Source organism: Plecotus auritus, assembly GCF_963455305.1.
Source record: "Plecotus auritus genome assembly, chromosome: 8".
NCBI classification, from domain to species: Eukaryota; Metazoa; Chordata; class Mammalia; order Chiroptera; family Vespertilionidae; genus Plecotus; species Plecotus auritus.
In genome coordinates, this window is record NC_137782.1 from 107,076,534 (window position 1) to 107,088,874 (window position 12,341).

At 46.6% G+C, this 12,341-nt stretch overlaps 1 protein-coding gene across 4 annotated transcripts in view; it reads right to left on the reverse strand.

Annotated features, from left to right (window-relative positions):
- Window positions 1-2,142, reverse strand: part of TGFBRAP1 (transforming growth factor beta receptor associated protein 1) — a 65,169-nt gene extending 63,027 nt beyond the window's left edge. For all 4 annotated transcript variants that reach the window (XM_080686984.1, XM_080686981.1, XM_080686983.1 and 1 more), the window contains exon 1: window positions 2,042-2,142. The gene's annotated coding sequence lies outside the window, so the exon portion shown is untranslated. The remainder of the gene's footprint in view (window positions 1-2,041) is intronic.
- Window positions 2,143-12,341: the final 10,199 nt, after the last annotated feature.

The following is a 12,341-nucleotide window of genomic DNA, read 5'->3' on the forward strand; positions in this document are numbered from 1 at the left end:
CACAGATGTGGAGGACCAACTATATGCATCATTCTAGGTCATCTATATATATAAAACCCTAATATGCAACTAGACCAAACGTTGGAACAACCGGTGGCTATGACGTGTGCTGACCACCAGAGGGTGCGCGCAGAACATGGCGGGCAACGGCAGCAGGTGGCAGAGCGCGGAACATGGTCAGTGTCGGCTGCAGCAGGATGGTGGAGCAGGTGAGTGGGGGCGCCAGACCAAGGAGGGTTGCTATCATTGGGGAAGCCTCTGGTGGTTACTGAAAATTATTTGCTCCTGCATGCCGCGGTCCCACCCAGCACTCACACCCACTGCTGGTGCCGACCCCCTCACACCCGCAGCCAGCGCCAGAGCCGCCGCTTGCACCTGGCTGCCTGCGTCCGGCGCCCGTCCTGACGGCCCCTGAGGGCTTCTCCACCTCCCCCTGCTCCTGAGGGGCGATCGGGACCCTTCATGGGTCCACTAATACATGAATTTGCTCCTGCACGCCACAGTCCCACCTGGCACTCTCATCCACTGACGGCGCCCACCCTGCTTGCACCTGCTGCTGGCACCAGCCTCAATAGCTCCGCGCCTTCAGCAGTGGCAGCGGAAGCAGGGCTGCCGGTAGAGAGGGGACTGAGGCTATGGCGGAAGGGGCTGGGCACGGGCACAGAGGATGGGCCGAGACCTGCCCCTGTGCCCACCTCAGCCTCACGGCCCACAGGTCCTTCAAGGTGCACGAATTCGTGCACTGGGCCCCTAGTTTTATATAAGGGACTTTAGAATCTGAGGACTTGGTGTCTGCGAGGACAACTGTACTAGTAGTTAAGTTTGGGGGGAGTCCAAACACAGATTTTTGCCTTGCAGGGGTTGACTGGCAGAATCAGGGTTGGAGCCCACGTGGAGCGGACACACTGGGGCCTGGGAAAGGCTGGTTATAGACAGACTACCAAGGAGTCCCGTCAGGGCTGTTTCTAGGGCCAGATACCAAAGAAAGGCAGCTCTTGTGACTGCTGAGGCTGCTTGGCTGGCAGAATTGGAAGGAAAAAGGAAGCAGCTGGCCAGATGTTCCTTCCTATGTGACCTAGTGCTGGAAGCTTCTGGCTGACAAAGAGAGAAGCAAGTCTGGGAGGAGGGCCCACCGGCACCCACAGGCCCCTGTGCCTGAGTGCTGGCTCCCCGCAGCCAGCTCACTGCAGGAGCCTCCTCCACTTCCCTCCGTGCCTGCCCTGTCGCTGCAATCACTGAGGCATTTCATCAGGGATAAACCCCAGCACCCAATACGGTCATTTGCACTAAGCACTGTGTGAACCCCCATTTCCAGCAGCCAGGCAGGGCCCCCAGAGCGGCTTGGGGGCTTGGTGAGGGTCCCCCAACAGCCCCTGAGCAGAAACAATGACAGCGGCAGGCAGACAACTGGCGACGGAGAAGAGCTTCTGTCTCTCTAGAGTCATCCCCACTTGACACACAGGGAGGCAGCTGAAACCCCAGCTTCCCCTGCAGCCCCCAGGGCCTGGGACAGGCAAATCGCGTGGGGTGGCAGCTCCCAGCCCCTGGGCGGGGAACGGGGCGAGGTCTCTGCCCTCCTCCCCAACACACCCTGCCCAGTCTCCCGGCTCAGGGCAAGTCAGGTCGGGTGTGACCCGGAACTGAGTTCTGAAATCCCAAGAGCTTCAATTACAGCAATAAAACCGGTCCATACAGGGGAGGAGGGGCAAGGGGCTCTGGGTCACAGTCCTCCCAGGTCCTCCCTCCAGAAAACCAACAGCTCACCCCAAATCAAGGACTAGGTCTCAGACCTTCCCCAGACACACACCCACTCCCTCCACACCGCGGACCCCACGCTCGGGCCGCCTGCCCCCTGCATGTGTACACGGGCGCACCTCCCACCGGCACCCCCCACCTGCATCCTTGTCCCAGATCTGACAGGCACATGCCCCACGCACTGCTGCCCGCGCACACGTCTGCCCGCTCGCGACCCGCCCAGGCACCCCTCGTTCCCCATCCGTCCGCTTCCAGCCCCGGCCGCGCCCCACGGCCCCGCACTCACCGGCCCGGCGCCCGCCGGCCCCCGCGTCCCGCCGGCCCTGCGGCCTGGGCCCGCCGCCCGCCGCCCGCTCCGGCCGCGGCTCCTGGGCTGGGCCGGCAGCGCCGCCGCCGCCGCTTCCCGTCACGTGGGGCGGCTGCCCTGCGCGGGAGGCGGGAGGCGGGAGCCCGAGTGTCCCTGCGCCGTCCGCCCGCCCGCAATCCGGGCACACGCGGCCCTTAGAGATCCCGCTCCGGACGCAGCGGCCAAAGGGGCGCCCCCTGGGCCTCAGTTTCCTCCTCCGCCTCGTGGGGCGGTCGAGAGGGCCGGGTCGGTGCGGTAGCACCTGGGAAGCACAGACCGCCTGGCAGCGGCGGGTGCGGAGTGCAGCGAGGGCTATCCTAACGCACCTGCTCCCTGCCCACGCAGCGCACAGCTCCGGGAAAAGGCCGGCCTGGTCTGCTTCGCTCACCCCTCATTTCTCACACCAAACTGGCTGGACGTGCGGAGGCACGGGAAACACTGGCTGAATGAATGAATGAACCAACCAACCGACCTGCCAATCCTGGGGAAAGCTAACCATTCGACCACCTGGCTGTTGCTGAGCAGCCAATCACAGATATGGGCCAGGACTCCATATTTGCATGAGCAGAGCTGCACTCACCCAGTCGCAGAGGGGACACCTACTGACGGCAGGACACTGGCCTAAGGGCCTTGCAGAGGTTATCTCATTAAAGCCTCCCCATGTTCCTAAGAAGTAAAGCGCTATTAATCTCTCCATTTTACTGATGAGTTGACTGAGGCAAAAATAAGTGAATCGCTGATCCCAAATTCCATGGTAGTAAAGACAGAACAAGATACAAACCCAGTGAATTTTTATATGCATAAAATTAAGTTCTATTGATTGAATAGTTTGTGGAACAACACTTAGTGTTCTGCTTTAAACAATATAGGAGTGAAAGTGTATATTAACAAAAAAGAGAAAAATAATTCAGAAATAATTATTTCCTTTATGAAAGGATTCACCATAGGATTCTTACAATGTCAAACTCCACATATGCACAATATTCCATCTAGAAACATTTGTGCTTCCTGGAACTCTGATAAGTTTATTTCACGTATGACAGGAACCTCTATGTAAATAACTATTTCATAACCATGGAAATATCTGCATCAGGACTAATTCTAAATTAGCTTGATTACATTTAAGAAGAAATATCAGTCATGTTTCTCAAAGGAATTGTTAATTAACTTCATTTATTAATATTTATTAATATTTATTCAATATCCCTTGTGTCCATCCGAAACATGTTACCAGTATTTATAGCATGTGAAGTAAAGTTGTGTTCTAATAGATTAATGAAGATTAAAAGTTAAATAGCTACAAGTGAATGCTTTTAATAGTTGCCATTTACTCTCCTAGTCTCAAAACGTAACATCCTCACACTCACAAGTACACTTAAGGTTCCTCACTGGCTGTAAGCTCTTAAGGACAGGTGTGTCTATCAAGTTTTTGCTGTGTCTATCTGCATGTAGGAAGCACTCAACCAACATTTAAAATTCCTGCCCTAGCCTGTTTGGCTCAGTGGATAGAGTATCGGCCTGCGAACTGAAAGGTCCCAGGTTCGATTCTGGTCAAGGGCACATGCCCGGGTTGTGGGCTCAATCCCCAGTGGGGGACTTGCAGGAGACAGCCGATCCATGATTCTCTTTCATCTTGGATGTTTCTATCTCTCTCTCCCTCTTCCTTCCTCTCTGAAATCAATAATAATGTATTTTAAAAAACACACAAATGTATAAAAATAATAAATAAAATTCCTAATACTCAATATTAAATTAGGCTATCATTAAAAGAGGCTTTTCATGCTAAGATTCTGTTACTCTAATTTATAAGCTCTCGTTACAAGTACACATCTAGTTTGGATATCAGTTTAGAATGTGAGGGTAAGCAAAAAAAAGGTTACATTTATGATTTTTTAAAAATATTTTTATTAATTTTTAGAGAGAGAGAAAGGAAGAGGGAGGGAGAGAGATAAACATCGATGTGAGAGTGAAACATGGATCAGCTGCCTCCTGCACACCCCCCAGTGGGGATTGAGCTGGAAACCTGGGCATATGCTCTGACTGGGAATCGAACCGGCAACCATTTGGTACACAGGCCTACACCTAACCAGCTGAGCCACACCAGCCAGGGCTATGATTTTTTCTTTAGCAAACATGTTTTAAGAGCTTTTACATGTATTAGCTGATTTAAAGATATATACACAGGGGAGGATCCAAGATGGTGGCGTAGGTAAACACCTAAACTGTTTTCTCGCACAACAATTTCAAAACTACAACTAAAAGACATAACGTCTATCACCCAGAACCACGGGAAAGCTGGCTGAGTGGAAATTCTACAACTAGAAGGAAAGAGAAAAGAGCATTGAGACGTGCACAAGCGCTGAAAAGCTGAGGTACGGAGGCGCACGAATTGGGCTGGCGGCAGGCGACTGGGAGCGCTGCTTTTTTCAACCCAAAGGGAGATAAGCTCCCGATTACTCCGAACTCCAGTTTCTGGGGAGACGTGGGGGACCCAAACTCCTACGGGGAGAAGCTGGACTGTTTGCCATCGGGTCGGAAAGTGAGAGTGGCTTGCTTGCAGGGCTGCGCGCAGGAATAATTGTTTACTGCACTGGGGCGCGAGACGTGGGGACGTGGTCAGAGACGCAGAGCCCGCTTACTGGCAGCCATCCCTGTTTGCCACACCCTAGACTACTCATGCCCTGAGACCCCGCCCTGCACAACCTACAAACCCACCCAAGCTCCAAGCAGCGGCTTTAGCATATGAATGGCCTGCCCTATCACAGCTTAACATAGCAAACTAGCAGCCCGGGTCAGACAGCTCCAAAACCTCCAAACCCCAAGCAAAGAGGAGAAAACTGTAGTTCTCGTTGTACCTCCTGCTGGGTGGCCTCAGACAGTAGCTGACCTGCACCCCATTGGAGATCCAGAAGCCAGTGTACCTAGTGGTCAGTGTGAGACAACACCAGATTTCAACTCCTCACATCCATAAGTGACACATTCAAGAGGCAGACTGAGTGAGCACCAAAGCCCCACTGAAACAAGTCCTGCCCCATAAGCGTGTCTCCAGTGCAGCAGTTCTTCCATTATAGACACAGTGGGTCCTCACAGCCAATTGGCGTGGAGGTCAATTCCTCCCATTGTACCAACAGCAATCAAGGCTTAACTACACCAAGACTTTGCACTCAGCCCACAAAGGGGTGTACCAAGAACATCCACCTCGCCAGGGCCGGTTTGGCTCAGTGGATAGAGCGTTGGCCTGCGGACTCAAGGGTCCCAGGTTCGATTCCGGTCAAGGGCATGTACCTTGGTTGCGGGCACTTCCCTAGTAGGAGGTGTGCAGGAGGCAGCTGATCGATGTTTCTCTCTCATCGATGTTTCTAACTCTCTATCCCTCTTCCTTCCTCTCTGTAAAAAATCAATAAAAAAAAAAAAAAAAGATTTGTGCACTTAAAAAAAAAAAAAAGAGCATCCACCTCAGGTGATTGGGGAGGCTGAGCTACTGGCCCCTATAGGTCACCTACCACACAAAGCCACTCCATCAACACAGGGAAGCAGCAAAATGCAGAGACAAAGAAACATGTCACAAATGAAAGAAATGGAGGAAAGCAAACTACTGGACGACATAGAGTTCAGAACCACATTTATAAGGTTACTCAAGAATCTTCTAAAAAAACCGCTGAGAAACTTGATGAGACCTCCAAGGAGCTTAGTGAGACCTTCAAGGACCTTAATGAGAATGCCAAAAAAATGGAAAAGGACCAGTCAGAAATTAAGCATACACTGTCTGAAATAAAGAATATACATAAATTCAACTGTAGATCAAAGGACCCCAAGAATCAAACCAAAGATCTGAAATATGAGGAAACAAAAAACACCCAACCAAAAAAACAAAAAGAAAAAAGAATCCAAAAATATGAAGATAGTGTAAGGAGCCTCTGGGACAACTTTAAGCGTACCAACATCCGAATTTTTGGGGTGCCAGAAGAAGAGAGAGAGCAAAATATTGAAAACCTATTAGAAGAAATAATGACAGAAAACTTTCCCTACCTGGTGAAAGAAATAGACTTACAAGTCTAGGAAGCGCATACAAGAGGAATCCAAAGAGGACCACACCAAGACACATCATAATTAAAATGCCAAGGGCAAAAGACAAAGAGAGAATCTTGAAAGCAGCAAGAGAAAAACAGTTAGTTACCTACAAGGGAGTACCCATACGACTGTCAGCTGATTGCTCAACAGAAACTATGCAGGCCAGAAGGGAGTGGCAAGAAATATTCAAAGTGATGAACAGCAAGAACCTACAACCAAGATTACTCTACCCAGCAAAGCTATCATTCAGAATTGAAGGTCAGATAAAGAGCTTCACAGACAAGAAAAAGCTAAAGGAGTTCATCACCACCAAACCAGGATTACATGAAATGCTGAAGGGTATTCTTTAAGAAGAGGAAGAAGAAAAAGGTAAAGATAAAAATTATGAACAACAAAATGATATCTAATACATACCTACCAACAAGTGAATCTAAAAATCAAGTGAATAAAAAATCTGAAGAACAGAATGGACTGGTGAATATAATAGAATCAGGGCCATAGAAAGGGAGTGGACTGACAATTCTCAGGGGGAAGGGGGTGTGAGGGGTGCGGGAAGAGATTGGACAAAAATCTTACACTTATGGATGAAGACAGTAGTGGGGAGTAAGGGCATGGGGTGGGATGGGGTGGGGAATCAGGTGGAGGGGAGCTATGGGGGAAAAAAAGAGGAATACCTGTAATAATCTGAACAATAAAGATTTATTTAAAAAAATAAAGATATATACACATATTCATATACTTGTAAACTAGATTCAATAAAATAAACTTTTTGAACTGTTATTCCACTCAACTATTTCTTGAGCAGCCCCTCTGTGCCAGGTACTATGGCAGAGGCTGCTGGGGGTACTGAAATAGGACACAGCCCCTGACCTCAAGCAGCTTAATTTAGTTCAGTGGTTTATAAAGCATGATCGGTGTTCAGCAATACCAACATCACCTTGCAGGTGTTGTAAGTGTAAATTCCCGTGCCCCTAATCAAACCTTCTAAGTCAGAAACTTGGGGGTGACTAGCTCTCCAGGTGACTCTAACGCTCAGTCAGTTTTGAGAACCATGGCTTTAGTGGGACCTGTGGAATACCCTCCTGATCATATCCTAAAGTAAAATATAATGTGCTCTAGGTTTGGTGACAAGGAAGGTCAGTTAGGAAGGGCCTGAGGAACTGAGGCGGTTTACTGACGTTCATTGGCACACATTGTTCTTACAGTGTGCAAGGTACTGTGCTGGGTGCTGAGACAGGATGTAAGAGACAAAGAGGGAGCTCACTAAACAGGTGTCTTGAGATGGGTTTTACAAGAAAGCCAGTAGGTAGTTTAAGTATGTAAATGCATCTTTATGGCAATCAGATTGTAAAAGGGATGAGAATTGACAACAGTAAAAAATATGATTAATAATCATTATGGTACTAAAGGCAGTTATTTAAAACTCAAAGCAGAACTGTTGTTTTAAATAGCTAAAAATACAGGTCCCAAGTGGAAAGTGTTTTTTAAATTTTTACATTCACTTTGAAGCTCTTAATTTGATTTATACTTAGATATATTTTTGACAACTAATGATAAAATATTTGTAACGTAAATATCTTAAATATTACATTATGGACAAGAGGAATCAGCACCCGAAGTTCTCAGTATATATTTAACTTACAGTTCATTCAATACATATTGAGCACCTACTAAGGACAACCACTCACTGTGCATGCTGGTGACCAGGTTGGAAATTCAAAGCACATGTGTGGCCCTCTCCTGGGGGAGCTCGGGCCTAGGGGGGTGGTGGTGCCAGGCGAGGCAGTGTCGGCTGTTGCCCTCAGCTTTGATGTGCCAACCACAGGCACCAAAAAATGTTAATGAATGCAACGCCGTGATCCAGGCGACGCGGAAACCCTCACAATTCTGAACTTAAAAATGTAGTTATGTATGATACTCACACAATTTGTAGCAGGAGTCAACTTCAGTCTACATATTCAAATGGGTAACAAATAGAATTATTTTTCTGTAACTGAGCTTTATTTCTATTTTAAGCCCCCCGTTTGGCTGCAGTAACAATGATCTTATCAACAGAGGCCTGCCCCCTTCCTCAGGGCTGTGTCCAGATTAGGGAATCTCTGAAGTGCCAAGATAAGAAGGGGAAGACACCAGACTTTTGCATTACTGACCCACCCACAAGGATTCTGGGATGTTCTTGGTCTCTGGTGCTGGTTTTCAGTCTGGCCCTCCAGTTATGGCAACAGCCTGGCTTGTGGGTCAGGGCGGGCTGTGGCTTCCTTGCCCTTCGAGGTGGCAGAAATTGCTGGGAGGTGGCCCTGCTGCCTAGGCATATTTGAAACATCAGAACTTCTTAGGAAGGAAAATTCTCTTTCTCAGATTCCTACCACAAAAACACTGATTGAAACCCAGACAGCAGGTTGCAAATACTCTGAGGCTCCACTCTCCAGGGCTCTGCTGGATGGAGAGGGCGCAGGCATTCCCAGGCTCTCCTTCCCTGGAGCGGGGTCCAGCACTGGAATCTCATTCTACTTCCTCCTCTCTGAACCTGGGTTTTTTTCCTGCCTCAGAAGACACTCCCTCTACCCTGAGGTTTTAGCTTACCTTAATGGATTTAATTTGAAACTGGGAATTACTTTTCATTTTAAAGTGGGATGTACGCAGGTCAGGTGACTCGCCCAGAGCACCACAGGGAGAGAGCTCACAGCAAGGACCTCTCCCCATTTCCAGGACTGAAGCTCAAGTTTTCCCCAGCTCCACCTCCATGCTGCCACCTCTCTCCTTTGATGACAGTCATAGGCTACAACAGATCTCTAGGGAGAGGTAAGTGCTCATACTTTAGCTCCAATCTCTTAACATTATGAGGTGGTGTTATAATTTCCATTTCACAGGTGAGGAGGCTAAAGTGGGGAGACATGACGTATTTCTCAAAACCAGCTACCATTTATTAAGCACCTACACTGTGTCAAATGTGTTCCTTGTTGTTTTAATTATTGATTTGAAAGAGAGGAAAAGTGAGAAGTATCGATTTGTTGTTCCACTTATTTATGCATTCATTGGTTGATTCTTGTATGTGCCCTGATGGGGATCAAACCTCAACCTTGGCGTTTTTCGACGCTGCTCTAATCAACTGAGCTACCTCGCCAGGGCCCAAGTGTGTTATGTAATCTCTACTCCTTAGATATTCTTCATGGAAGGTGTTAGCAGAGCATTTTTCTGATAAGACAGGCTCAGAGACTTGAGTGACTCACCCAAGGTCTTGGTGCAGCAGAACAAAATCTGAACTGAGGTCTGGTCTCCAAGGCAGTTGCTTTTGCCACTAACACAATGTATGTGCCTTTTGGAGGAGGAAATGGGGATAATACCAGTCACACCAATTTCACTATTATCATGAAAATCAAATCAGTTTTGGACATGGAATGCCATGATGCTAATACCATGAAGTTAATACACATAGCTCCAAATTAGGACACCAGACACTGCTTCAGCTCACTTCTGAAACTCTGTTCAATTTGGCAAGTCATTTCATCTCCTTCAGATCCATTTCCTCAGGACTAAAAGGAAAGAACTGACCTGAGTAACTTTTAATTCTGCCCTGCTCTGAAATTCAATTTCTAGATAAAGCATCATATACATAAAGGATTATGAAAAATTAGAAAACACCTCTCAACTTTATTTTGACTTTTGATTTAGCATCTCACTTATTTTCCAATTCCCTTTCAAGGTTTATCTTTTAGCATCCTCAGATCTTTTTAGACACTATAACCACTTCCAATAAAACAATATATCATAGAGGATGCAAACCACAAGCTTTGAGAACTGTCTGCAAGCTTAAGTTTTAAATGTGCAAAACATTTTGGGATGTATATCCCCTCCACAAAAGATGAAAGAGAAGTAGGAAAGATTTTTCAATAAATTAACTACTAGAGATTAGATCATAACACTACTAGATTCCATTTAAACTAAAACTGTTACTTTACTGTAGTTACAAGTGCAGACAAAATGTACTTGAATGTTAGTCTTGCTATTTCCTCATTTTCTGATCTTGACCAAATTACCCCATGCCTGATTTCGCATTTGAAAAAAATAAGCATTCCAGTACTATGCAGAAGGCTGTTCCGAGGAACCAGCAATCTATATAAAATGCAGTACCTGGCACATAGCCAATGTCTAACTAATATTTGGATATTGTCACCAGCGCTCTCAGTTATTTTTATACGTGAGGTTAATTGGAGAATTATTTCAAGGAACAAATACTTGAGTGCCTATTGTTAGACCCCCAGAGCATGGACGATGGGCTAGGTATGGCAACTCACTAAGGCAAAAAGCCCTGGATGCCAGATGCCCAGCAAGGAGCAAAACTGGGAAAACAAGAACCTCGCCCCCAGGGTAACCTATCCTTCCCTAGCATATCACTGGTCATGTGGTTTGCACCCCGGCTCTTTTAAAACCCGAGACCTTTTCCTCTCTAGGCCTCAGTTTCAGTTCCAAGCCCAGAAAAGCAGCAAAACCAGGCAAGTGACACTATGGCTGCCTCAGGTCCAGCTTTTACCTCCCATCACTCCACATTGTGTCCTCAGTCTTGGGTAATGATTTGGCATGTGCTATGAATTTTTTTATTTTTATTTTTTTCTACATCCCTTCTAAGCAGGAGACAGAATTCTACTCAAAACATGGAAAACCAGATCACAAGACAATCAACATGGCCGGGACCCTGGGATGTGCTTCTCACCACTCCAAATGCTCTGAATCCCTGGAACCGTCACACCAGAGTGAAGAGGGTGCCAGAAGGGGAAGAATGGGTGACTGAACCCAAGAAACACCTCAAGGAGGTACATCTGGAGAACAGACCTTTACATCTTGCCTAGTAGGAGTTGGGACACCTATTGCTAATATACAACAGAATTATACTCATTCTATTCATTTTGGGAATAAAGTCCCATATGGGAACCTTTATGTGTTGGAAACCTCTGTCCGGGAAAAGGACTGTGGACGAAAAAACAAGGCCACATGCTAACCTGACAAGCTCAGGGAAGGCCTGCATGGCGGTTTTGCAAACTCAAAGACCTAAAGTAACCATAAGGGATGGTCTAAAATTGAAACTTTAACTACAAGCAGTTTATAATGGGTAGTCATGTCCTGGACCGGTCAATCTTTACCTTAACTGAGCCTATCTGTATTTTTGCATCTAAGATAACATCCTTGTGAAATTTCGGGGTAACTTGTAACTTCCCTTTTCCTGGACCCTTCAGAGCATAACCAAATGTACCTGGGCACCAGGACAGAGACAACTTCCTTCATGGTTGTTGTTATCCTGTTAATTGCTGACTGTTAACTATAATGCAACCACCTAAGTAAAAGAAGTAGGTATCTATCATTTTACTTTTTATCCAATCCCAGAGGTTCCCCCCTACCCCTTTGCTTTCTCCAGCCTCTCTAATCTATCACCAATGGATTTCATGTAACCCACCTACATCCCCTCCTTTGATTGCAATGTATAAAAATAGATGAAAAACCGCCCTGCTCTGGAGCATTATCCCAATCTGCTGAGATTCTAGTTCCCGGCAATTGTCGACAGTTTGGCTCAAATAAACTCACAAAAATTCTTTACAGGTTTGAATGTTTTTATGTTAACAATATGCAGGATGTTTTCTCTAAAGGTTGCTGCAGTAGTTCCCTGTGGCGAACGTCTGACTTTTCCCAGGTGACCTAGTTCTGTCTTTCAGTATCTAACAACTACAATATGAACTATTATGATAATTTCACCCTCCCTTATAGCAATAGACATACTAAGCTGCCAACTGGCTGTTTTTTAAAAAAAATATTTCAAGAAAAACGATTTAAAATATAATAATGTTACATGCAATAAACAATATCTCAAGAAAAACAATTTTATTTTTTAATATATATTTTTTAATATATTTTATTGATTTTTCAGAGAGGAAGGGAGAGGGATAGAGAGTTAGAAACATCGATGAGAAAGAGACATCGATCAGCTGCCTCCTGCACAACCCCCACTGGGGATGTGCCCGCAACCAAGGTACATGCCCTTGACCGGAATCGAACCCGAGACCCCTCAGTCCCCGGGCCGACGCTCTAGCCACTGAGCCAAACCGGTTAGGGCAAAACAATTTTAAATATAATAACGTTAACTGGTTGGTTTCTTATGTGTGGAGTAACTGTTTATTAA